This window comes from Anabrus simplex, chromosome 1 (assembly GCF_040414725.1).
Source record: "Anabrus simplex isolate iqAnaSimp1 chromosome 1, ASM4041472v1, whole genome shotgun sequence".
NCBI classification, from domain to species: domain Eukaryota; kingdom Metazoa; phylum Arthropoda; class Insecta; order Orthoptera; family Tettigoniidae; genus Anabrus; species Anabrus simplex.
This window is the reverse complement of record NC_090265.1, coordinates 265,494,071-265,516,054: the sequence shown is the minus strand read 5'-3', so window position 1 is coordinate 265,516,054 and position 21,984 is coordinate 265,494,071. Positions and strand designations below refer to the sequence as shown.

The window sequence follows — 21,984 nt, the reverse complement described above, 5'->3', positions numbered from 1 at the left end:
CCACTACAACACAGAAGCGGACATACAAATTACGGTCTCTTGTAGGGACCGAAACCACGAGCTTTGGGTTAGAAGTCCAACGCGCTTCCTTCTGCGCCAAAGAGACTGCTTTGTCTGCAGTTAATGATCAAAATTATACTGTATTCTAAATGTACACGTGAAAAGTAAAAAGTGCAATTACTTGAGATGCGGTACATTTAGTTCCAAATAGTGAATTCATCAGAGACCAGGTATCAGGACAGACATTATACATTCCTCTTAAATGTAAAATATTAGATTCATATTTATTATTATTGTTATTATTATTATTATTATTATTATTATTATTATTATTATTTTATTGTTGTTGTTATTCTTGGTATGGTTATCATCGTATATCCGTGGACAGGATTGTGTCTCTTATGCGGATCACTATTGTACGTGCTTTTTTGTAGATGGCAGCAATAGATACACTTCCAAATTGAGGTCTCGCAGGGCAGGCGTCAAAGCCTTGCGGTGGTTGGGAAGGTTGGAAGGGACAGGCAAGGAATAGGGAAGGAAGCGGCGGTGGCCTTAAGTACCATCCCGGCGTTTGCCTGGAGGAGAAGTGGGAAACCACTAAAACCACTGTCAGGATGGCTGAGGTGTGACTCGAACCCACCTCTACTCATTTGACCCCACGAGGTTGAGTGGATCCCGTTGCAACCTACGAAATACTTACAAATTTCGTGGTAGTGCCGGGATTTGAACACGGTCCGCTTAGATACAACCCGCGTATAATCCTTCTTCACTTCATGGATATTATTTTCGTAAATACCGAGATCGATAGCTGCATTCGCTTAAGTGCGGTCAGTATCCAGTACCAGTAATCGGGTGACAGTGGGTACGAACCCCACTGTCGGCAGACCTGGAGATGGTTTTCCGAGGTTTCCCGTTTTCACACCAGGCAAGTGCTGGGTCCGTACCTTAATTAAGACCAGGGTCGCTTCCTTCCCATTCGTAGGCCTTTCCTCTCACATCGTCGCCATAAGACATCTGTGTCGTTGCGAAATAAAGCATAATTATAGCAACAAAAAAAAGTTCGTAAATTACAAAAAGAATCAGGGTTCTCACTTCACTGACCACTGAACATAGTGAGCGTAGTCCCTTTGGCGCAGAGGAAAGCGCGTTGGACTTCTAATCCAAAGGTCGTGGGTTCGATCCCAACAAGGGACGGTAATTTTAAGGAAGAAGAGCACATAAATACCTTCTATAGTTTAAGAGTAAAGCCATGTAAACTCGTTCCGCTTCCACGTCATCCAAGTTTACAATTTTAAACGGCCACGTTGGAATACCTTACTCGAATATGGAACAATTGCAAATAATTTGAAATGTCCGTGAATTGTGTAGGCCCTTGGATTATTAAAAAAGAAGAAATCGCAAAATGACGGCCTTCATTCTATTTTGACGGAGTCTTTGTTTGACGTATATATATCGTATATATGTTGCCGATGTTTGAATACGATCGTAACTGCTGGAGAGACTCAAAAGTGACACCACGTTATTCGATATATCAGCAACTTGCACATAATGTACATGAAGAACGTAATTTTAGTTCAATAGACTGTGGAAGCTTTAACTCAAATGGTATGTTAGTTTGTATGGTCCTACAAACGAATGGAGAACCGGGTCTGGCATCTAATCGCAGTAACAAGTACACCGCTTAGACGGTTCCTGTATTACATTTATTATTATTTTATCCGTATACACTCCAGGGTCGGGTTTCCCCGGATTCAGCGAGGGATCGCACCGCTACCCCCTCAGGGCAGTGTCCTGCTATGCTGGACAAGACCTTATGGGGGATGGGAAGAATGGAATGGATAGACAAGGAAGAGGGAAGGAAGCTTTCTTCTTTTTGGAACTTGCCTTTCGTCGCGCCGACACAGATAGGTTTTATGGTGACGATGGGATAGGAAAGGGCTAGGAGTGGATAGGAAGCGGCCGTGGCTTTAATTAAGACACAGCCCCAGCATTTGCCTGGTGTTAAAATGGGAAACGATGGGAAACTATCTTCATGGCTGCCGACAGTGTAACTCGAACCTTCTATATCCCGGATGCAAGCTCACAACTGCGCGCCCTTAACCGCACTGCCAACTCGCCTGGTAGGGAATGAGGCAGTCGTGCCCTTAAGTTAAGAATCATCCCGGGATTTGCGTGGAGGAGAAGTGGGAAAGCACGGAAACTCACTTCGAGGATGGCTGAGGTGGGATTCGAAGACTCTCTTTTCAGTTGACTTCCCGAGGCTGAGGAGCCCCTGTTCCAGCCCTCGTACCACTTTTCAGATTTTTTGGCAGAGCCGGGAAACGAAGCCAGCCTCTGGGGGGTGGCAGCTAAACACACTAACCAATACACCAAAAAGGCGCTTGATAATAATAATAATAGTAATAATAACAATAATAATAATAATAATAATAATAATAATAATAATAATAATAATAATAATAATAATGTCCTCCTCTGTGGTGTAGTGATTAGCTGTCACACCCGGGGGCCACGATTCGATTCCCGGCTCTGCTACCAAATTTGAAAAGTGGTATGAGGCCTGGAACGTGGTCCGCTCAGCCTCGGGGTGTCAACTGATTAGAGGCTGGTTCGATTCCCTTCTCAGTCAACATCGAACTGGTTCTCCATTTGTTCTCCTGACAAGTGCCGGGATGGTACCTAAGGCTGCGGCCGCTTCCTTCCCTGTTCCTTGTGTACCCTCTCCACCATTTCATACCCTTTCAAGGCCCCTGTTCCTCATAGCAGGTGAGGCAGTCTGGGCGAGGTATTGGTCCTTCTCTCCGGTTGTATCACCAGACCCAAAGTCTCACGCCCTAGGACACTGCCCTTGAGGCAATAGAGGTTGAGTCGCACACTGACGAGGGAACGGTACGAAGTCGGACGCGAATTTCGATTCGATTTTTACATACTCGCGAAGTTCTTTCTAAGCTGAAACAGGTAGTGGAAGTCTAATTTTTCGCTGGTTTTTTTAAGGGGGCATTTGGGGGCTCAAAGTTGGCGGTGCGCGCCCTCAATTGTACAGTACATGCTGGTACATGTCAGCGCTCACGGCCAGCGACTGCCCTGCCTCGCCTTCCCTCTCCAGTCCTTCGGTTCTCCTCTGTCCACCACCACATACGGCTGCCAACAGTTGTGTATATGAGACGGCGAGTCCTATTCTATTCGGTCAAGTTCTCCATGACTGATGGCTATTCTACATACAGGAGATCGCATTGGCACTTTGTTATGGCCGCTTGCAACATTATTGCAGCTCTTGTTAATGCCTACGGTGTTAATTTTCAGGAAGCTACAGAGCTTTCTGATAGAGAGAAAACCATGTATATACAAATAAAGACAATGTTTGATGCAATTTTGGAGGGAAAATGTGATTTTATTCAGGGGGAAGGAGCCGTTTTCGTTGATTCAGAAGACGAAGATGGCGTTGAGAATGGGACAACAACACCGAATTAACGCAAACACGGAGATAAGTTTGACGAAGATGACAAGTCCTGTGATGGCCGAGGAAGACCCTGTAAGTCAGTGGAAGATTATGATTCCGATTCATTGTTGGACATGTATCAAAAAATAAAGGAACAAGGATCTATGTACGTCGTACGGAAGTATAAGAAAACTCGGCCACAAATTTATGGAATCGTCAACCACGTTGAACACAATGGAGAAATTAGGAAATGTGCGATGGTTCGAGCTTATGTGAAAGAAGAGTTCACCAAGGCAAGGATGCGTTATTTATATGTCGCAAAATCGGACATTGAGCGTTGGATTGGTGAGGGTAGAGAGTTCTATTGCCCCAAACACTCTCTCCAAAGCGAATCATACTTGACAAACCTTAAAAGGCGTTTGAAAATTCGGTTCCGAAAAGTAACCAAACTAGTCAGAACAACGTTTAAAACAGACGAAGAAGTACCCCGTGTGACACAAAGTGGCTAAAAAGTTTCTAACATTCATTAATGAATTGCAAGAAAAGAAAGAGATCCCGGATGCCAATATCTGGAATTCGGACCAGTCCCGATTTGAGTACGAAATGGCAACACAGAGAAGTTATGATTTTCGTGGTGTTAAAGACTTTCTTGTTACGCTTGTTTGCCGAAATAGTTTTACGCACTCCCACTCAGTGCAATATCACATTTCTAAAGCCGGAGAAATGGGACATTTGTTCTTGATCGTTTTCAAAGAAATTAATGGAAAGTTTGGACCTAGAGTACAAGAAAGTATCAAAGCCTACATGGATGCCTTCAAATATGTCGTAATTGATTATTCATCTTCCGGGAAAATGGGGAAAGGGCATGTACGTGACTGGTTTCAAAACGTTTTCCATCCGCAATTACAGGAAGACGGAAGAAATCTTCTTCTCATAGATTCATTCAGTGGCCAGGGCAAGAATGCACAACTTGAATCCCTGACGAACAGACATGTACAAATTGAATACATACCGAAAGGAATCACCGTACCGGTACGTATCTTTGCCAGCCGTGTGATCTGGGACTCTTCCGCCAAATAAAATGTTTAGTCCGTCGAATGGACAACATTTGCTGGGTAAGGAATTTATACGGCCAGTCAAAATTAAAACCCAAAAACAGACCTTTCATTATAACTTGTCAAATACTAGCGCATAACCAATTACAAGCTGATTGTTTTGTACCAATGCTGAAATATGCTTGGAAAGCAGGTGGTTATTCCATTAATGACAATATACCACAATTTCATACTGTCTCGCAAATGAATTTTCATGATTTGACTGATACAAAGTGTGCTGGAAATGGTTGTACCAATTTTTCGTTTATAAGGTGCGCACATTGTTGTCTTGTGTTTTGTTATTCACATTTTGTGTTAGATTTTCACTATCATGCCATGAACAATGGACCAGTGCCAGACTGTGTTAGAATAAAGTCATTTCTTGAACACTTTGAATGTCATGATGATGCAGAAGATATTTGATTATGTATTATTTGTATGTTAAGTAGTGATTTGTAAACAATTTTTATTGTTTGTTTATTCCATAATGAATTCATCTTTGTAAATAAAATGTCAGTCTTCACCCGCAATCCCCTGTACATAACTGTAGGCAGCCCTATGTGGTGGGGGAGAGAGGAGAACCGAAGGAGTGGAGAGGGAAGGCGAGGCAAGACAGCCGCTGGCTGTGAGCGCTGACGTGTGCCGGCATGTACTGTACAATTCATTGCGCGCACCGCCAACTTTGAGCTACCAAATGGCCCCTTAAAAACGACCAGCGAAAAATTAGACTTCCACTACCTGTTTCAGCTTAAAAAGACCTATACGAATATGTAAAAATCAAATCGAAATTCGCCGTCCGACTTCGTACCGCTCCCTCGTGAGTCCGAGGGAAAATCCGACCCTTGAAGGTAAACAGATTAAGAAAGGAAGAAAACAATGTCATGAGAGGAACGAATTTGACTAGAGAAATAAAATATTCCCTGTCATTCCAACTCACAGGATTTGGTAAGTTTTTAAATCTACTCACAATCAGTTGTTCTTATCGGGGTATTGTTCTTCAAGTTTGCTTTTATCGTTTGACCTAGACTTCTCTTGCTACATGCTGGCGAAGTCCATTGTCCCTTTAGCGCAGAGGAGAGCGCAGAGGAGAGCGCGTTGGACTTCTAATCCAAAGGTCGTGGGTTCGATTCCCACAAGAGGCGAGTAATTTTGACAGACAAGTAACTTGACTGGCAGAATACAGAGAACGAGGTTATTGAGTTCAAGGCAAATCCATAAACGGATCGGGATAAAATAAAGCATACGACAGCACCGCAATACACGCTGGGGGCTGATCTTACAGCTCAATGTAAAGTGAGGAATCGGCCTTTTGCTATTTTATTTCATACATATGGCTTGGTACTTAATAATCGACAGTATCATGCACTTACAGGGAGAACATCACATTTATTCGGGTTCGGGTCGTTTCTGAGGACAAGTCATTACCCCCAATATAACCTTGCCAAACTATCGCGACCATGTATTTAGCCATTTGCTAGAAAAATAACGTTATAATATTTGATACAGGTCTTGTCTACTATAACGATACCGTTTTCTTGGCGTTGATGACTTGTATGTTAGGTCCCTTTAAACAAAAAGCATGATCATCGAGCCGTTTTCGTATAGGCCGTATAGTCCAGTTGGCAACGGTGAAAAAATGAAAACTTACAACGTGTTTTCCAGTTTTGACCGGGTCAGGGATGTAATGAATGAATCAGATATAGGCTGTTATTACGATGGGGTCGCCACTACCCAAAGTGATTTATGTTAATGAGTGATAGATGCTATGAAATGATAATGGAGAGTGTTGCCGGGATAAAAGATGACAGGGAAAACCGGAGTATCCGGAGAAAAGCCTGTCCTGCCTCCGCTTTGCCCAGCACAAGTCTCACATGGAGTGACCGGGATTTAAACCACGGTACCCGGCGGTGAGAGGCTGACGCGCTGCCGTCTGAGCCACGGAGGCTCCTGGCAACGATACGGATATGAAAACAGAAGGTTTCATGCTTAATTCAGACCGCTTGCAATTATATCCAGTGTTGTTTGGATTTTTATGTATTTGAATGTTTAGTTATTCACTTTCCTTTTAAAACGTTTTTCATTAATATGTAGATAATATATTTCTACCTTCCTCTTTCTTTCCTATACCGTCCGGTTCGGGTTTTTCCTCGAACTCAGCGAGGGAACCAACCTCTACCGTCTTAAGTGGAATGTCCTGGAGCGCGGGGCTTTGGTTCGGGGGTTAAAAGTGGGAAGGAGGACTAGTACAGTGCAAAGGCGGCTCACTTGCATTATGTCAGTCTTCACCCGCAATCCCCTGTACATAACTGTAGGACTAGCACTGTAGGACTGGGATTGGAAGTTTGGAAGAGACATGCAAGGAATAGGGAAGGAAGCGGCGGTTGCCTTATGTACCATCCCGGCATTTGCCTGGAGGAGAAGTGGGAATCCACGGATAACCACTTCCAGGATGGCTGACGTGTGACTCGAACCCACATCTACTCATTTGATCCCACGAGGCTGAGGGAATCCCGTTCCAACCCACGAACCACTTTTCAAATTTCGTGGTAGGGCCGGGATTTGAAACCGGCCCGCTTGGATAACCCGCGTAGAATCCTTCTTCACCTCATGGGAATTATTTTCGAAAATACCGAGCTCGATAGCTGCATTCGCTTAAGTGCGGTCAGTATCCAGTATTCGGGAGATAGTGGATGCGAACCCCAGTATCGGCAGACCTGAGATGGTTTTCCGTGGTTTCCCATCTTCACACCAGGCAAGTGCTGGGTTCGTACCTTAATTAAGACCACGGCCGCTTCCTTCCCATTCGTAGGCCTTTCCTCTCACATCGTCGCCATAAGGCATATATGTGTCGGTGCGAAATAAAGCATAATTGTAGCAACAAAAATCTTTCGAAAATAAAAAAAAGAATCAGGGTCCTTACTACACTGATTACAGAACATCGTGAGCGTAGTCCCTTTGGCGCAGAGGAAAGCGCGTTGGACTTCTAATCCAAAGGTCGTGGGTTCGATCCCCGCAAGGGACGGTAATTTTAAGCAAGAAGAGCACATAAATAACTTCTATAGTGTAAGAGTAAAGTCATGTAAACTCGTTCCGTTTCCACGTGATCCAAGTTTACAATTTTAAACGGCCAGGTTGGAGTACCTCACTCGAATATGGAACAATTGCAAATAATTTGAAATGTCCGTGACTAGTGTAGGCACTTGGATTATGAAAAAAGGAGAAATCGCAAAATGACGTCCTTCATTCTGTTTTGACACAGTCTTTGTTTGACGTATATATATGTTGCCGATGTTTTGAATACGATCGTATCTGCCTGGAGAGACTCAAAAGTGACACTACTTTATTCGATATATCAGCAACTTGCACATAATGTAGATGAAGTTCAATAGACTGTGGAAGCTTCAACTCAAATGGTATGTTAGTTTGTATGGTTCTACAAATGAATGGAGAGCGGGGTCTGGCATCTAATCACAGTAACCAGTACACCGATTAGACGGTTCCTGTATTACATTTATTATTATTTTATACGTAAAGCCTCCAGGGACTGGTTTCCCCCGGACTCAGCGAGGGATCACACCTCTACCCCCTCAGGGCAGTGTCCTGCTATGCTGAACAAGGCCTTATTGGGGATGGGAAGAAAGGAATGGATAGACAAGGAAGAGGTAAGGCAGCTTTTTTCCTTTTGGAACTTGCCTTTCGTCCCACCGACACAGATAGGTTTTATGGTGACAATGGGATAGGAAAGGGCTAGGAGTGGAAAGGAAGCGGTCGTTGCTTTCAATAAGGCACAGCCCCAGCATTTGCCTGGTGTGAAAATTGGAAACCAAGGGAAACTATCTTCAGGGCTGCCGACAGTGTGATTCGAACCCACTATCTCCCGGATGCAAGCTCACAACTGCGCGCCCTTAACCGCACGGCCAACTCGCCCGGTAGGGAAGGAAGCTGTCGTGCCATTAAGTTAGGAATCATCCCGGGATTTGCTTGGAGGAGAAGTGGGTAACCACGGAAACTCACTTCGAGGATGATTGAGAAGTGATCGGAGACCCTCTTATCAGTTGACCTCCCGAGGCTGAGGAGCCCCTGTTCAAGCCCTCGTACCACTTTTCAGATTTCTTGGCAGAGTCGGGAAACGAAACCAGCCTCTAGGGGGTGGCAGCTAATCACACTAACCAATACACCAAAACTGTGATTAATAATAATAATAATAATAATAATAATAATAATAATAATAATAATAATAATAATAATAATAATAATAATTGTACCGGGCGGTACACCTTCACGCCGCTAATTCAAAATGTGCGCCAGTTGAAACTCCTCTGCTGGAGGAAGTCTGAACTTGATCGACGGTATTAATTTTCTACTTTCTCAGAAGATGTCACTACCTGGAAATTTTGGAGTTTTTGAACTGTGTCATTTTCGACGTATTTTTGTTTTGCTTGTAATAAGAAGTGTGAACTTTCTCTTCTAGAGGACACTACTGAAGATCAACAATAGTGCACCCTAGTGCGGAGTGAAAGAACTGGTTTTTTTTTTTTGGAGAAAATTTAATTTCAAAAGTTTGTTCTTTGCTAAATTTCTTTCAGTCATTGTTTAAGTTGGCAATATTAACCCTTTCTTTCTCCTTGTTTTGTATCTAGCCAATCCCGAATTTCTTTAATTAATTTTCCACCAATAATATGTTTCTTCTTCATATTGTGTAGGGGTTTTCGTTATCCACCAATAAAATGATTGTGGGCGGGTGTTTTCCTTCCTGAAACGCCTCGAACTTTCCGCGAGAGTATATAAACTGCTGATTTTTGGGTCTCGGCGCCACTTCTGTTCCATCTTTCAGTGTGTAAAGTACATAGCAGGGGGCGGGAAGCGCCTCTTTCTTCGGCAGCGGTCAACAACAATTAATAACTTCTTTCTTTGCTAGCTCAGCAGTTTAACTCTCGGGGCTGGTCCGAAGTTTTTCCATAATGTAACCTTCCTTAAAATGTCTCTATTCTATCTTTAAACTGCATATCGGGATAGAGAGTGCTTAACCCTCTCGAGCTCCCAATCATATTGTTTTGAGGTGAACTTATTTTTCCTCAACCTATTCTTCGTTAACGTTAAGCTCTTTTCTAAAGTCACCTCTTTAGTATGGGATTAGCCCACGCATTAAAGGCCTAGTGCCAAGTAGGTTTTAAACAAAGTGTATTAGGAGCGCAAGTTCGCCTCCTCTCATATTGTTATTTTAGAGGTCAAGTAATTAACCTTTTTCTCACTTAATAGACCTCAGTAGGTTGGGTATGTTACCCCTGTGTATATGTCCTTTGAGGACAACTTGAAAGTTGAGTTTGGTGTGGCCTTTGATAGGCTTAAGCTTGAGAGCGAGTGGCTCTTTTTTTGAAAATTGAGTGTTGTATGCCTCGATGAGGCTTTTCTGTGTTATTTTGGAGCAAGTGCTCCTAGGCATGAATGGGGTTTTCTGCCCCTCTGTTAAAACTTATTTTGGAGTAAGGTTGGGCTGATTGCCCAAGAATTGTGAGTTAGGGGCTCGAAGCCCAAATCTTGTGAATACTGTAATTGTAATTTGTTTCCTTGCTACTCTGTACCTGCCATTCGTGTTATTTCTTAATTTTGAAAAGAAAATATAACCTTGTTAAATTTTACATGAACTCTAATTTCGTAGCTTGAGACCCGTCCACACCCGCACCTTCTTTCACGCCTAACTACCACAAAAACACGGTAATAATAATAATAATAATAATAATAATAATAATAATAATAATAATAATAATCGCCTCTGTGAGGTAGTGGTTAGCGTGATTAGCTGCCACCCCCGGAGGCTCGGGTTCGATTCCCGGCTCTGCCACGAAATTTGAAAAGTGGTACGAGGGCTGGCACGGAGTCCACTCAGCCTCGGGAGGTCAACTGAGTAGAGGTGGGTTCGATTCCCACCTCAGCCATCCTGGAAGTAGTTTTCCGTGGTTTCCCAATTCTCCTCCAGGCAAATGCCGGGATGGTACCTAACTTAAGGCCACGGCCGCTTCCTTCCCTCTTCCTTGCCTATCCCTTCCAATCTTCCCATCCCTCCAAAAGGCCCCTGTTCAGCATAGCAGGTGAGGATGCCTGGGCGAGGTACTGGTCATACTCCACAGTTATATCCCCCGACCAGGAGTCTGAAGCTCCAGGACACTGCCCTTGAAGCGGTAGAGGTGGGATCCCTCGCTAAGTCCGAGGGAAAAACCGAACCTGGAGGCTAGACAGATGATGATGATGATAATAATAATAATAATAATAATAATAATCATCATCATCATAATAACAATAATGTCCTCCTCTGTGGTGTAGTGATTAGCTGCCACACCCGGAGGCCACGATTCGATTCCCGGCTCTGCTACCAAATTTGAAAAGTGGTATGAGGCCTGGAACTGTATCCTCTCAGCCTCGGGATGTCAACTGAGTCGAGGCTGGTTCGATTCCCTCCTCACTCAACATCGAAATGGTTCTCAATTTGTTCTCTTGACAAATACCGGGATGGTACGTAAGGCTGCGCCGCTTCCTTCCCTCATCCTTGTGTATCCTTCCCAAACTTTTCATACCCTTACAAGGCCCCTGTTCCTCATAGCAGGTGAGTCCGTCTGGGCGAGGTACTGGTCCTTTTCCCCGGTTGTATCCCCTGACCAAAAATCTCACACTCTAGGACACTGCCCTTGAGCAATAGAGATGGGGTCCCTCATTGAGTCCGATGGAAAAACCGACCCTGGAAGGTAAACAGATTAAGAAAGGAAGAAAACAATGTCATGAGATGAACGAATTTAAGTAGAGATATAAAATATTCCCTGTCATTCCAACTCACATGAGGTGGTAAGTGTTAAAATCTACTCACAATCAGTCGTTCTTATCGGGGTATTGTTCTTCAAGTTTGCTTTTATCGTTTAACCTACACTTCTCTTGCTACTTATTGTTGAATTCCGTTGTCCCTTTAGCGCAGAGGATAGCGCGTTGGACTTCTAATCCGAAGGTCGTGGGTTCGATTCCCACAAGGGACGAGTAATTTTGACAGACAAGTAACTTGACTGGCAGAGTGAAGAGAACGAGATTATTGAGTTCATGGCAAATCCATCAGCGGCTCTGGGTAAAATAAAGCATACGACAGCACGGCAACGCACTCTGTGGGCTGATGTTACAGCTCAATGTAAAGTGAAGAATCGGCTTTTTTTGTTATTTCATACATATGGGTTGGTATTTAATAATCGACAGTATCATGCACTTACAGGGGGAACATCACATTTATTCGGGTTCGGGTCGTTTCTGAGGACAAGTCATTACCCCCAAACTATCGCGATGATATATTTAGCCTTTTGCTAGAAAAATAACGTTGGAACATTTGACACAGGTCTTGCCTACTCTAACGATACCGTTTTTCATGGGTCGATGACTTGTATGCTAGGTCCCTTTAAACAGAAAGCATAATCATCGAGCCGTTTTCGTATAGGCCGTATAGTCCAGCTGTCAACTATACAGATATGAAAACCGAAGGTTTCATGGATAATTCAGACTGCTTGCAATTCTATCCAGTGCTGTTTGGATTTGTATGTATTTGAATATTTAGTTATTCACTTTCTTTGTAAAACGTTTTTCATTAATATGTAGATAATATATTTCTATTTTTTTTTCGCGGGGCCCCCAAAGGCCGCTCCCCCCGCGTGACCATCGACTCAATCTACATGGCCTCCGACATGCTGTTATTTCTAACAAGAAGAAAGAGATAGCAGGGAGGAGTGGGAAGTGATACAAGGAGTATCTGCCGGTTTCCGAGTCAGGCTCGCTACCACGGCAAGAGTTTGTGTTAGGTAACGTGGTGTTGATGTGTGGTATTGAAGGGTCAGGGAAAAACCACATAGGCAGAAAGAAGAGAGAACCTACATGTAAATCCTGACGTTTTTTGATAGCACATGTAAGGAAGTGGGCTGGAAGAAGACCCGAGGTTGTGTTAGTTAGGAATAAGTGTCATGCAATCATAACCATTTCCTTGCCATTTTCTGTTATTATGGGGATCAGTCCTTCTTGTCACTGCCGGGTCGGCTCGGGTCTGGTGGCGTCTGGGCTTTGGGCCACAGGTTCGTCCCATTGTCCAGCAGCCAGCAGTCCCTGGTGCCAAGTCTCCTTTTGGAGAGGGGGAGTTAGAGCCAAGCCTTGCATGCAAGAGGCTATCTTCTTCCGCCTGTCGAAGTCCCTCTATGCGGTGTTGTTGGAACACACTTGTCACTACAGATCTAAAATTAAGGTTATTAATAACATATGTATATACAGGTTGTCATTGGAGTGCCGGCTGTTTGCCTGCTCTCATGTCCAGCGTTCTACCTAAATAGGGTGAACTCATTAAACATTTCACATTACGTGTCATCCCGGCACTTGTCTCGATGAAAAGTGGGAAACCACGGAAAACCACTTCGAGGATGGCTGAGGAGAGAATCGAACTCAGCTCATCTCCCGAGGCTAAGTTGATCCGGTTCCATTCCTCCTACCACTTTTCAAAGTTCTTGGCAGAGCTGGAAATCGAAGGCAGGCCTCCCGGGTAGCAGCTAATCACACCAACCACTACAACACAGAAGCGGACATACAAATTACGGTCTCTTGTAGGGACCGAAACCACGAGCTTTGGGTTAGAAGTCCAACGCGCTTCCTTCTGCGCCAAAGAGACTGCTTTGTCTGCAGTTAATGATCAAAATTATACTGTATTCTAAAGGTACACGTGATAAGTAAAAAGTGCAGTCACTTGAGATATGGTACATTTAGTTCCATATAGTGAATTCATCAGAGACCAGGTATCAGGACAGTCATTATACATTCCTCTTAAATGTAAGATATTAGATTCATATTTATTATTATTATTATTATTATTAACTATTTTATTGTTGTTGATATTCTTGGTATGGTTATCATCGTATATCCGTGGACAGGATTGTGTCTCTTATGTGGATCACTATTGTACGTGCTTTTTTGTCGATAGCAACAATAGATACACTTCCAAATTCAGGTCTCGCAGGGCAGGCGTCAAAGCCTTGTGGAGGATGGGAAGGTTGGAAGGGACAGGCAAGGAATAGGGAAGGAAGCGGCGGTGGCCTTAAGTACCATCCCGGCATTTGCCTAGAGGAGAAGTGGGAAACCACGTAAAACCACTTCCAGGATGGCTGAGGTGTGACTCGAACCCACCTCTACTCAGTTGACCCCACGAGGTTGAGTGGATCCCGTTGCAACCCACGAAATACTTTCAAATTTCGTGGTAGAGCCGGGATTTGAACACGGTCCGCTTAGATACAACCCGCGTATAATCCTTCTTCACTTCATGGATATTATTTTCGTAAATACCGAGATCGATAGCTGCATTCGCTTAAGTGCGGTCAGTATCCAGTACCAGTAATCGGGTGACAGTGGGTACGAACCCCACTGTCGGCAGACCTGGAGATGGTTTTCCGTGGTTTCCCATTTTCACACCAGGCAAGTGCTGGGTCTGTACCTTAATTAAGACCAGGGCCGCTTCTTTCCCATTCGTAGGCCTTTCCTCTCACATCGTCGCCATAAGACATATCAGTGTCGTTGCGAAATAAAGCATAATTATAGCAACCAAAAAAAAACGTTCGAAAATTACAAAAAGAATCAGGGTCCTCACTACACTGATTACAGAACATAGTGAACGTAGTCCCTTTGGCGCAGAGGAAAGCGCGTTGGACTTCTAATCCAAAGGTCGTGGGTTCGATCCCCACAAGGGACGGTAATTTTAAGCAAGAAGAGCACATAAATACCTTCTATAGTTTAAGAGTAAAGCCATGTAAACTCGTTCCGCTTCCACGTGATCCAAGTTTACAATTTTAATCGGCCACGTTGGAATACCTCACTCGAAAATGGAACAATTGCAAATAATTTGAAATGTCCGTGAATTGTGTAGGCCCTTGGATTATGAAAAAGAGGAAATCGCAAAATGACGTCGTTCATTGTATTTTGACGGAGCCTTTGTTTGACGTATATATATATATATCGTATACATGTTGCCGATGTTTGAATACGATCGTAACTGCTGGAGAGACTCAAAAGTGACACCACGTTATTCGATATATCAGCAACTTGCACATAATGTACATGAAGAACGTAATTTTAGTTCAATAGACTGTGGAAGCTTTAACTCAAATGGTATGTTAGTTTGTATGGTCCTACAAATGAATGGAGAACCGGGTCTGGCATCTAATCACAGTAACAAGTACACCGCTTAGACGGTTCCTGTATTACATTTATTATTTTTTTATCCGTATACACTCCAGGGTCGGGTTTCCCCGGATTCAGCGAGGGATCGCACCACTACACCCTCAGGGCAGTGTCCTGCTATGCTGAACAAGACCTTATGGGGGATGGGAAGAATGGAATGGATAGACAAGGAAGAGGGAAGGAAGCTTTCTTCTGTTTGGAACTAACCTTTCGTCGCGCCGACACAGATAGGTTTTATGGTGACGATGGGATATGAAAGGGCTAGGAGTGAAAAGGAAGCGGCCGTGGCTTTAAATAAGACACAGCCCCAGCATTTGCCTGGTGTTAAAATGGGAAACGATGGGAAACTATCTTCATGGCTGCCGACAGTGTAACTCGAACCTTCTATCTCCCGGATGCCAGCTCACAACTGAGCGCCCTTAACCGCACGGTTAACTCGCCTGGTAGGGAAGGAAGCAGTCGTGCCCTTAAGTAAAGAATTATCCCGGGATTCGCTTGGATGAGAAGTGGGAAAGCACGGAAACTCACTTCGAGGATGGCTGCGGTGGGATTCGAACACCTTCTTTTCAGTTGACTTCCCGAGGCTGAGGAGCACCTGTTCCAGCCCTCGTACCACTTTTCAGATTTTTTGGCAGAGCCGGGAAACGAAGCCACCCTCTGGGGGGTGGCAGCTAATCACACTAACCAAACACCAAAAAGGCGCTTGATAATAATAATAATAATAATAATAATAATAATAATAATAATAATAATAATAATAATAATCATCATCTGTTTTCCCTCCAGGTTCGGTTTTTCCCTCGGACTAAGCGAGGGATCCCATCTCTACCGCCTCCAGGGCAGTGTCCTGGAGCTTCAGACTCTTGGTCGGGGGATTTAACTGGGGAGTATGACCAGGACCTCGCCCAGGCGGCCTCACCTGCTATTGAACAGGGGCCTTGTAGGAGGATGGGAAGATTGGAAGGTATAGGCAAGGAAGAGGGAAGGAAGCGGCCGTGGCCTTAAGTTAGGTACCATCCCGGCATTCGCCTGGAGGTGAAGTGGGAAACCACGGAAAACCACTTCGAGGATGGCTGAGGTGGGAATCGAACCCACCTCTACTCAGTTGACCTCCTGAGGCTGAGTGGATCCCGCTCCAGCCCTCGTACCACTTTTCAAATTTCGTGGCAGAGCCGGGAATCGAACCCGGACCTCCGGGGGTGGCAGCTAATCACGCTAACCACTACACCACAGAGGCGGCATAATAATAATAATAATAAGAAGAAGAATAAGAATAATAATGTCCTCCTCTGTGGTGTAGTGATTAGCTGTCACACCCGAAGGCCACGATTCGATTTCCGGCTCTGCTACCAAATTTGAAAAGTGGTATGAGGCCTGGGACGGTGTCCGTTCAGTCTCGGGGTGTCAACTGATTAGAGGCTGGTTCGATTCCCTTCTCAGTCAACATCGAACTGGTTCTCCACTTGTTCTCCTGACTAGTGCCGGGATGGTACCTAAGGCTGCGGCCGCTTCCTTCCCTGTTCATTGTGTACCCTTCCCACCATTTCATAACCTTACAAGGCCCCTGTTCCTCATAGCAGGTGAGGGAGTGTGGGCGAGGTATTGGTTCTTCTCCCCGGTTGTATCACCAGACCCAAAGTCTCACGCCCTAGGACACTGCCCTTGAGGCAATAGAGGTGGAGTCTCGCACTGAATCCGAGGGAAAATCCGACCCTTGAAGGTAAACAGATTAAGAAAGGAAGAAAACAATGTCATGAGAGGAACGAATTTGACTAGAGAAATAAAATATACCCTGTTATTCCAACTCACAGGATTTGGTAATTGTTTAAATCTACTCACATTCAGTTGTTCTTATCGGGGTATTGTTCTTCAAGTTTGCTTTTATCGTTTGACCTAGACTTCTCTTGCTACATGTTGGCGAGTTCCGTTGTCCCTTTAGCGCAGAGGTTAGCGCGTTGGACTTCTAATCCAAAGATCGTGGGTTCGATTCCCACAAGGGACGCGTAATTTTGACAGACAAGTAACTTGACTGGCAGACTACAGAGAACGAGATTATTGAGTTCAAGGCAAATCCATCAACGGCCCTGGGTAAAATAAAGCATACGACAGCACCGCAACGTACCCTGTGGGCTGATGTTACAGCTCAATGTAAAGTGAGGAATCAGCTTTTTTGTTATTTCATACATATGGGTTGGTATTTAATAATCGACAGTATCATGCACTTACAGGGAGAACATCACATTTATTTGGGTTCGGGTCGTTTCTGAGGACAAGTCATTACCCCCAAACTATCGCGATGATATATTTAGCCTTTTGCTAGAAAAATAACGTTGGAATATTTGACACAGGTCTTGCCTACTCTAACGATACCGTTTTCTAGGGGTCGATGACTTGTATGTTGGGTCCCTTTAAACAGAAAGCATAATCATCGAGCCGTTTTCGTATAGGCCGTATAGTCCAGCTGTCAACGATACGGATATGAAAACCGAAGGTTTCATGGATAATTCAGACTGCTTGCAATTCTATCCAGTGCTGATTGGATTTTTATGTATTTGAATATTTAGTTATTCACTTTCTTTGTAAAACGTTTTTCATTAATATGTAGATAATATATTTCTATTTTTTTTCGCGGGGACCCCAAAGCCCGCTCCCCCCGCGTGACCATCGACTCAATCTACATGGCCTCCGACATGCTGTTATTTCTAAGAAGGAGAAAGAGATAGCAGGGAGGAGTGGGAAGTGATACAAGGAGTATCTGCCGGTTTCCGAGTCAGACTCGCTACCACGGCAAGAGTTTGTGTTAGTTAAGGTGGTGTTGACGTATGGTATTGAATGGTCAGGGAAAAACCACATAGGCAGAAAGAAGATAGAACCTACATGTAAATCCTGACGTCTTTTGATAGCACATGCAAGGAAGTGGGCTGGAAGAAGACCCGAGGTTGTGTTAGTTAGGAATAAGTGTCATGCAATCATAACCATTTCCTTGCCATTTTCTGTTATTATGGGGATCAGTCCTTCTTGTCTCTGCCTGGTCGGCTCGGGTCTGCTGGCGTCTGGGCTTTGGGCCACAGGTTCGTCCCATTGTCCAGCAGACAGCAGTCCCTGGTGCCAAGTCTCCTTTTGGAGAAGGGGAATAAGAGCCAAGCTTTGCATGCAAGAGGCTATCTTCTTCCGCCTGTCGAAGTCCCTCTATGCGGTGTTGTTGGAACACACTTGTCACTGCAGATCTAAAATTGAGGTTATTAATAACATATGTATACACAGGTTGTCATTGGAGTGCCGGCTGTTTTCCTGCTGTCATGTCCAGCGTTCTATCTAAATAGGGGTAAACTCATTAAACATTTCACATTACTTGTCATCCCGGCACTTGTCTCGATGAAAAGTGGGAAACCACGGAAAACCACTTCGAGGATGGCTGAGGAGAGAATCGAACTCAGCTCATCTCCCGAGGCTAACTTGATCCGGTTCCATTCCTCCTACCACTTTTCAAAGTTCTTGGCAGAGCTGGAAATCGAAGGCAGGCCTCCCGGGTAGCAGCTAATCACACCAACCACTACAACACAGAAGCGGACATACAAATTACGGTCTCTTGTAGGGACCGAAACCACGAGCTTTGGATTAGAAGTCCAACGCGCTTCCTTCTGCGCCAAAGAGACTGCTTTGTCTGCAGTTAATGATCAAAATTATACTGTATTCTAAATGTACACGTGAAAAGTGAAAAGTGCAATTACTTGACATGTGGTACATTTAGTTCCAAATAGTGAATTCATCAGAGACCAGGTATCAGGACAGACATTATACATTCCTCTTAAATGTAAGATATTAGATTCATATTTATTATTATTATTATTATTATTATTATTATTATTATTATTACTATTTTATTGTTGTTGTTATTCTTGGTATGGTTATCCTCGTATATCCGTGGACAGGATTGTGTCTCTTATGCGGATCACTATTGTACGTGCTTTTTGTAGATGGCAACAATAGATCACTTCCAAATTGAGGTCTCGCAGGGCAGGCGTCAAAGCCTTGCGGTGGTTGGGAAGGTTGGAAGGGACAGGCAAGGAATAGGGAAGGAAGCGGCGGTGGCCTTAAGTACCATCCCGGCATTTGCCTGGAGGAGAAGTGGGAAACCACTAAAACCACTTCCAGGATGGCTGAGGTGTGACTCGAACCCACCTCTACTCATTTGACCCCACGAGGTTGAGTGGATCCCGTTGCAACCCACGAAATACTTACAAATTTCTTGGTAGAGCCGGGATTTGAACACGGTCCGCTTAGATACAACCCGCGTATAATCCTTCTTCACTTCATGGATATTATTTTCGTAAATACCGAGATCGATAGCTGCATTCGCTTAAGTGCGGTCAGTATTCAGTACCAGTAATCGGGTGACAGTGGGTACGAACCCCACTGTCGGCAGACCTGGAGATGGTTTTCCGTGGTTTCCCATTTTCACACCAGGCAAGTGCTGGGTCTGTACCTTAATTAAGACCAGGGCCGCTTCCTTCCCATTCGTAGGCCTTTCCTCTCACATCGTCGCCATAAGACATATCTGTTTCGTTGCGAAATAAAGCATAATTATAGCAACAAAAAAAAACGTTCGTAAATTACAAAAAGAATCAGGGTCCTCACTACACTGATTACAGAACATAGTGAGCGTAGTCCCTTTGGCGCAGAGGAAAGCGCGTTGGACTTCTAATCCAAAGGTCGTGGGTTCGATCCCCACAAGGGACGGTAATTTTAAGCAAGAAGAGCACATAAATACCTTCTATAGTTTAAGAGTAAAGCCATGTAAACTCGTTCCGCTTCCACGTGATCCAAGTTTACAATTTTAAACGGCCACGTTGGAATACCTCATTCGAAAATGGAACAATTGCAAATAATTTGAAATGTCCGTGAATTGTGTAGGCCCTTGGATTATGAAAAAGAGGAAATCGCAAAATGACGTCGTTCATTGTATTTTGACGGAGCCTTTGTTTGACGTTAATATATATCGTATATATGTTGCCGATGTTTGAATACGATCGTAACTGCTGGAGAGACTCAAAAGTGACACCACGTTATTCGATATACCAGCAACTTGCACATAATGTACATGAAGAACGTAATTTTAGTTCAATAGACTGTGGAAGCTTTAACTCAAATGGTATGTTAGTTTGTATGGTCCTACAAACGAATGGAGAACCGGGTCTGGCATCAAATCACAGTAACAAGTACACCGCTTAGACGGTTCCTGTATTACATTTATTATTTTTTTATCCGTATACACTCCAGGGTCGGGTTTCCCCGGATTCTGCGAGGGATCGCACCACTACACCCTCAGGGCAGTGTCCTGCTATGCTGAACATGACCTTATGGGGGATGGGAAGAATGGAATGGATAGACAAGGAAGAGGGAAGGAAGCTTTCTTCTTTTTGGAACTAACCTTTCGTCGCGCCGACACAGATAGGGTTTATGGTGACGATGGGATAGGAAAGGGCTAGGAGTGAAGAAGCGGCCGTGGCTTTAAATAAGACACAGCCCCAGCATTTGCATGGTGTTAAAATGGGAAACGATGGGAAACTATCTTAATGGCTGCCGACAGTGTAACTCGAACCTTCTATCTCCCGGATGCCAGCTCACAACTGCGTGCCCTTAACCGCACGGTTAACTCGCCTGGTAGGGAAGGAAGCAGTCGTGCCCTTAAGTTAAGAATCATCCCGGGATTCGCTTGGATGAGAAGTGGGAAAGCACGGAAACTCACTTCGAGGATGGCTGCGGTGGGATTCGAACACCTTCTTTTCAGTTGTCTTCCCGAGGCTGAGGAGCACCTGTTCCAGCCCTCGTACACTTTTCAGATTTTTAGGCAGAGCCGGGAAACGAAGCCACCCTCTGGGGGGTGGCAGCTAATCACACTAACCAAACAACAAAAAGGCGCTTGATAATAACAATAATAATAATAATCATCATCATCACCATCATCATATGTTTTCCCTCCAGTTTCGGCTTTTCCCTCGGACTCAGCGAGGGATCCCATCCCTACCGCCACAAGTGCAGTGTCCTGGAGCTTCAGACTCTTGGTCGTGGGATACAACTGGGGAGTATGACAAGTACCTCGCCCAGGCGGCCTCACCTGCTATTGAACAGGGGCCTTGTAGGAGGATGGGAAGATTGGAAGGTATAGGCAAGGAAGAGGGAAGGAATCGGCCGTGGCCTTAAGTTAGGTACCATCCCGGCATTCGCCTGGAGGTGAAGTGGGAAACCACGGAAAACCACTTCGAGGATGGCTGAGGTGGGAATCGAACCCACCTCTACTCAGTTGACCTCCTGAGGCTGAGTGGATCCCGCTCCAGCCCTCGTACCACTTTTCAAATTTCGTGGCAGAGCCGGGAATCGAACCCGGACCTCCGGGGGTGGCAGCTAATCACGCTAACCACTACCTCACAGAGGCGATTATTATTATTATTATTATTATTATTATTATTATTATTATTATTATTATTATTATTGTTAATGTGTTTTTGTGGTAGTTAGGCGTGAAAGAAGGTGCGGGTGTGAACGGGTCTCAAGCTACGAAATTAGAGTTCATGTAAAATTTAACAAGGTTATATTTTCTTTTCAAAATTAAGAAATAACACGAATGGCAGGTACAGAGTAGCAAGGAAACAAATTACAATTACAGTATTCACAAGATTTTGGCTTCGAGCCCCTAACTCACAATTCTTGGGCAATCAGCCCAACCTTACTCCAAAATAAGTTTTAACAGAGGGGCAGAAAACCCCATTCATGCCTAGGAGCACTTGCTCCAAAATAACACAGAAAAGCCTCATCGAGGCATACAACACTCAATTTTCAAAAAAAAGAGCCACTCGCTCTCAACCTTAAGCCTATCAAAGGCCACACCAAACTCAACTTTCAAGTTGTCCTCAAAGGAGATATACACAGGGGTAACATACCCAACCTACTGAGGTCTATTAAGTGAGAAAAAGGTTAATTACTTGACCTCTAAAATAACAATTTGAGAGGAGGCGAACTTGCGCTCCTAATACACTTTGTTTAAAACCTACTTGGCACTAGGCCATTAATGCAGGGGCTAATCCCATACTAAAGAGGTGACTTTAGAAAAGAGCTTAACGTTAACGAAGAATAGGTTGAGGAAAAATAAGTTCACCTCAAAACAATATGATTGGGAGCTCGAGAGGGTTAAGCACTCTCTATCCCGATATGCAG

The 21,984-nt window shown here is 44.2% G+C and overlaps 7 non-coding genes across 7 annotated transcripts; all 7 read left to right on the top strand.

Annotated features, from left to right (window-relative positions):
• Positions 1 to 1,121: 1,121 nt before the first annotated feature.
• On the top strand, positions 1,122 to 1,194 carry TRNAR-UCU (transfer RNA arginine (anticodon UCU)). Its single transcript has one exon. It is a non-coding gene; the product is annotated as a tRNA-Arg (tRNA).
• A 4,396-nt stretch (positions 1,195 to 5,590) lies between these two features.
• TRNAR-UCU (transfer RNA arginine (anticodon UCU)) lies at positions 5,591 to 5,675 on the top strand. Its single transcript has one exon. It is a non-coding gene; the product is annotated as a tRNA-Arg (tRNA).
• Positions 5,676 to 7,482: 1,807 nt separating this feature from the next.
• Positions 7,483 to 7,555, top strand: TRNAR-UCU (transfer RNA arginine (anticodon UCU)). Its single transcript has one exon. It is a non-coding gene; the product is annotated as a tRNA-Arg (tRNA).
• A 3,927-nt stretch (positions 7,556 to 11,482) lies between these two features.
• On the top strand, positions 11,483 to 11,555 carry TRNAR-UCU (transfer RNA arginine (anticodon UCU)). The gene has a single exon. It is a non-coding gene; the product is annotated as a tRNA-Arg (tRNA).
• Positions 11,556 to 14,208: 2,653 nt separating this feature from the next.
• On the top strand, positions 14,209 to 14,281 carry TRNAR-UCU (transfer RNA arginine (anticodon UCU)). Its single transcript has one exon. It is a non-coding gene; the product is annotated as a tRNA-Arg (tRNA).
• A 2,417-nt stretch (positions 14,282 to 16,698) lies between these two features.
• TRNAR-UCU (transfer RNA arginine (anticodon UCU)) lies at positions 16,699 to 16,771 on the top strand. The gene has a single exon. It is a non-coding gene; the product is annotated as a tRNA-Arg (tRNA).
• A 2,665-nt stretch (positions 16,772 to 19,436) lies between these two features.
• On the top strand, positions 19,437 to 19,509 carry TRNAR-UCU (transfer RNA arginine (anticodon UCU)). Its single transcript has one exon. It is a non-coding gene; the product is annotated as a tRNA-Arg (tRNA).
• Positions 19,510 to 21,984: the final 2,475 nt, after the last annotated feature.